Source organism: Sphaerodactylus townsendi, linkage group LG04, assembly GCF_021028975.2.
Source record: "Sphaerodactylus townsendi isolate TG3544 linkage group LG04, MPM_Stown_v2.3, whole genome shotgun sequence".
Classification (NCBI taxonomy): domain Eukaryota; kingdom Metazoa; phylum Chordata; class Lepidosauria; order Squamata; family Sphaerodactylidae; genus Sphaerodactylus; species Sphaerodactylus townsendi.
In genome coordinates, this window is record NC_059428.1 from 32,332,045 (window position 1) to 32,336,939 (window position 4,895).

The following is a 4,895-nucleotide window of genomic DNA, read 5'->3' on the forward strand; positions in this document are numbered from 1 at the left end:
GTTGCCATGGCGGCGAGAAGGGAGGGTGCCTGGGGAGAGCCTGTCGCTTGTCGCTCCCCCTGCTGGTGGGAGACCCGAATCCTCTCAGGCAGTACGAGAATCTATCTTGCTCTCCTTGAACCAGACACGATCCGTCTTTCCTGCCTCTACTGGTGAAAGTGAGGTGGAATGGATCCCTTCTTATAAATGGAAAACGAATTCATTTATAACGAGTGCAATTCGTTATAAATATGATGTGCGGAATCCACTCTGCACAAGCTCTATGCTCATGTCAAAACCACCATCCCCATTGTGCCTTCAGCCCATCCTCCACACAACAGCAAGATGTTAGCAATACACAAAACACTCCTTTTTCCTTTAGGGTAGCCTTTGGAGGGGTCTCCAGAATTCATATCCCACCTTTCAGACCATCAAAACAGCTCACAATAAACAAAAGGGCACCTTGAATATTTGCCCCTGAGGATTGTTTTGTGCACATCATTTTTGGCGACTGAATGTTGTGTTAGGCTGTTTTTATGTCCCTGGCTTGGGTGTTTATGTGATTATTAATACTTTCATTGTTGTTTTCATCATTTTACTAATTTTATTTTGCTTTGAGCTTCCTCAAGCAAGTTTCTGGAGAGATGGCTTATAGTACGTTTTCTATTATAAATGTTTGTATCAATAAATTTAACTGTATTCAAATAAAAAAACACACAAAAGCACTAAACCCACCTGTGCCCCCAATTAACTGACAGAATCAACCAGCTGGGACATTATGTGTGGGGTACCTCAAGGGCCCATTTTATCCCAAATGGACTTTAATGTGCCTTGATCATTCTGATTGGGTTGTCACCAAAATATAGATGACATTGACACTGACCTACATTTCATTATCTAAACCCCCGAAGCAGCCATGAAAGTGCTCGATTGGTGTCCTGAAGCTGCAGTCAAGTGGTTGAACCATAGCTTTTCAGTAAAATCCCCTAGAGTGTTGCCCCAACTTGATGATATCACTTCCAGTGTTGCACTTGAATTGATGTCATGCCATCAATCTGACAGTGATTTTTCCCTTCATTTTCCCTCAACATTCGACCAAGCATCAGTGAGGGATCAGGATCTGCCAATGGGAGGTGCAGCCCCACCTCTGACCCAGTTGCACCATCAAATCCCTGTTTAGCTCTCTGTCTACCCCTAACTCCATGTTTCTTAGGCCCCACTTAAAATCTTCAAGAATTCCATGAACAAGAAAGGAACGTAAGGCAGTTTTATTCTAGAGACAATTGCCAAAGGATTCTGAAGGATTTGGCAACATGTTTACCTCTCTGTTTTCAACTTTGTGTTTTTAACTGTATATTGTTTATATCTTGTTGCTCTTGCTTTGTAAGGAGCTGTGTATTGTTTATATCTTGTTGTTCTTGCTTTGTAAGGAGCTGAAGCAGGATATGAGAAAATAAACTGTTTTAAATGCTATTGCCTGATCTGAAGGACAGAATTAGAGGAAAATCTATAGAACAAAAATGGAGCAATGCAACTTAAAATTAGTCATACTTATTATTTGCCATTGAAACAAAGGAACAAGCTCATTATTTTTAATTTAAGCCCTACTAATTTTGATGGGTCTTGACGGGCCACATTTCAGAACAGATCTTGGTCTGATCAAGCATGGGTGTATTTGAAGAAACATTAATGATCCTTTAAGGCAGGGGTCCCCAAACTATGGCCCGGGGGCCAAATGTGGCCCCCTGAAGGCATTTATCCGGCCCGCCAGGCATGGCTGCGATGGCTCCATTCATGTGCAGTGGGGGCTCAAGGGAGAGGAAGAACCGGCCCCAACGGCTGTTGATTGCAATTACATGATGGCACCCTCAAATCTCCATGAATTTTCTGACCCAGAGTTGGAAACCTTACAGGTGGCAACTCCTGCTCCGCCCTTCCCTCTCAGCTACTCCATGTGTTGCTCTCAGGCTTTCTGTTCCGCCTCACTCCCATTGGCATCAGCCAGGCTGGTGAATCGCTCCCTGGCTGCTAGGGAGGAAGAACCCAGGAAGATACCTAATCCTGGGTTAGATGGAATGTTTCATTGGGAAAGTTCTGCTTTTTTTTTTTACAGGGGAAGGTATTCCACAGCCTCCCCAACAATATTTGGAGCCCACCCTGTACTTGACATACTTTGGTCACTGTTCTAAAAATAGACCATGACAGAAAGGCTGAAAGGTGAAATCAAACATTTTACAATCATTTGTGCATAGGAATTTGTTCATAGTTTTTTTTAGTCCGGCCCTCCAACAGTCTGAGGGACAGTGAACTGGCCCCCTGTTTAAAAAGTTTGGGGACCCCTGCTTTAAGGGGTATGTGGAGAAATGGCTCTTTCCGCACTCCTCTTTTTTCTTTTTTTCCTCCCCTCCACCCATCAGGTATCATAGACCTGGAGGACTTAGAAATTCCAGAGAAACATCAGAAAGTGCTACCTGACCTAGGGGGGAAAGATATCTTGACCCAGCCTGACCAAGTCAAAGGAGGGTGGGGTCTGGGATCTGATAAATTGTTGGGAGTGAAGGGGTGAGGCTTCTTCTCTTTTTCCTTCTGCTGGGGAGCAGACCTCTTGCCTCGGCTTTGAAGGGAGCAGCCATTTTGGGACCATGTGCTCTTCCAGGGAGCACACTCAGCCTGCCAGGTAATGAGAATGCTTTGAGAATTGCAACCTTCTAAGTTTTATATGCCTACCCTATGTTTAACAAGGGGATTTGTGTTTATATCACCTTTGCTTTGGAAACCCTTGCTCAATCTGGTGCGGTGCTAAAAGATACTTGTGACTTTTATTTTTAATAAATATTTTTTAAACCTTAGATGTGGAGAATGGTTCTCTGTACCACGAGTGCCCCACTGTCTAGATTGCGCTATCTAAACAGGAGGGGGAGGAAGGCTGAGCAGCTTTTCCTCCAGGACCTCCGGTCTGCCCTGTGGAACCCAGAGAGAGGGGGACCAAGGTAAACTGAGGCTGAGGCTTCACGGTTGGAAAGGAAGCTGGGGAATCCTGCTCTTCCCCAGCGGGCAGTCCTCAAATAATCTCTTTTTCTCCCATAGAAGAGTTCTGAATAATGGTGTATCCAGGGGTTGAGGGGTCATTTGACCCAGGTGCCATTCACCTGGGTCACGTGGTGGAGCCTTTTGCACACACCCCCCCCCCATCTCTTGCCTGCCTACCATTGTCTCAATCACAATCCTCAGGATCAAGCCCCACTGAAGGCGAGAGGCCTTCCTTCTTCCAAAGAAGCTGGCCTGCGGGTCCCACAACTTGTTGCTAGCCTGCATGCCACTTCTCTAGCTCTTCTTCCGCTTCTCTCGCTTGACCACCTGCCGCTTCTCTCGCTCACCTGCCCACCCCCAACTTGCTGCTCACCTCCCCACTGCTTCTCTCAGCCTTCTGCCGCTTCTCTTGCTCGCCTGCCTGTCCCCCAACTTGCCATTTGCCATGGACCCAATAGAGTTATAGCCTTGCCCTATGACCCTTGCCTCCCCAAACAGCAGTGTTCCAAGGTCCCACCCACAAAGGAATGTTCTAACCTGGAGTTGTCAACCCTGTGATCTGAACTTTGCCACAACTTGGTTTCAAAGCTGCCTTCCTCTATCAAAAGCATTGTGATTAAGGACCCAATAAATTATTCTCAAACTCTTAGGTAATAATAAAAGGAATACACCATGCAAATGGATGATTTATGGAAGTACAGACAAGAGCAGAGGGTTCTTTTATGGCCTACATTTTCAAAAGGGACCACTGTTGAAATACCGTTGAGAGAAAAGCTGTTTTCAAACATGGTTCTGAAAATAGCACACACCTTATGGCAGCTCCCCCCCCCCCGCCCCCACTACACCAAGGCCGATTATACACTGCTGCTCTCCTGCGCAGCAAGTGAACGCTTCCTTCGCAGCAGAGATTTCTGTACAGGCATGCTTACGCTTATGGTGCCGGAGACCCCAAAAGCCTCACGGTTAGTGGGGAAACCCCAATGTCTGCTTTTGCTGGCAATATAAACTTTGTTTCTTTTCCTACCATGTTCCTGTTGCTAGAATCCTTGCGAATGCACTCTCTGGATGTAGGCAATTCTTGGTGACTAGTGGAGATTTTTTCCACTGACAAAAATGAATTGCATGTTTTTGCTAGAACTCCCACCATATCGTTGCAAAACACTATGCTTAGCACTGAACGTGGATGATTTTTTTCTGAAAATTTTGGAGGTCTTCCAATAGTATTTATTTCTTGTCACTTTGATCTTTGATCTTTTCATCTTTGTTTGCAGTCAACACATCACCCCTGATGGTGTTTTCAAGGCAAGAGATATTCAGGGGTAGTTTGCCATTGCCTGCCTCTGCATCACAACCTTGGTATTCCTTGGACATCTCCCATCCAAATGAGCCGTATGGGGGAGAGCAGCATATACGTTTGATGAAATCAATAAATAATATTGAAATAAATACTTAGCTTCTGAGCTCTGACAAAATCAGGATTTTTCCGACCTGCCTATGAAACATTTCTTTTAATATTCAAAATCAGCATATTTTTGACAAATGCATGAAGGCTAGAAAGAATGTGTGTGTGTAGCAGGGGTGGGGGGGGTGGAGTTTGATATGTCCCAAGAACTTTAAATAGCTCAAGTATGTGTTATTCATGGGGTGGGAGAGAAGGATAACCCCTTGAAACGGAGGACATAGGAAGACATTCGATACACACCTTGACTGACGATCTCAGAAAGCAGTAGAAACAATTGAACCGATAAACACCCTAGTAGCATTGAATTACTGCACTGTGGAAAAGAGAAAACACATTCGAAGGCATAGGACTGGGTTTAAAAAGTCATACAGCTATATTGTTCTATACAAAATCCAAAATCAAGAATGAAACCTGTGGAATGTGA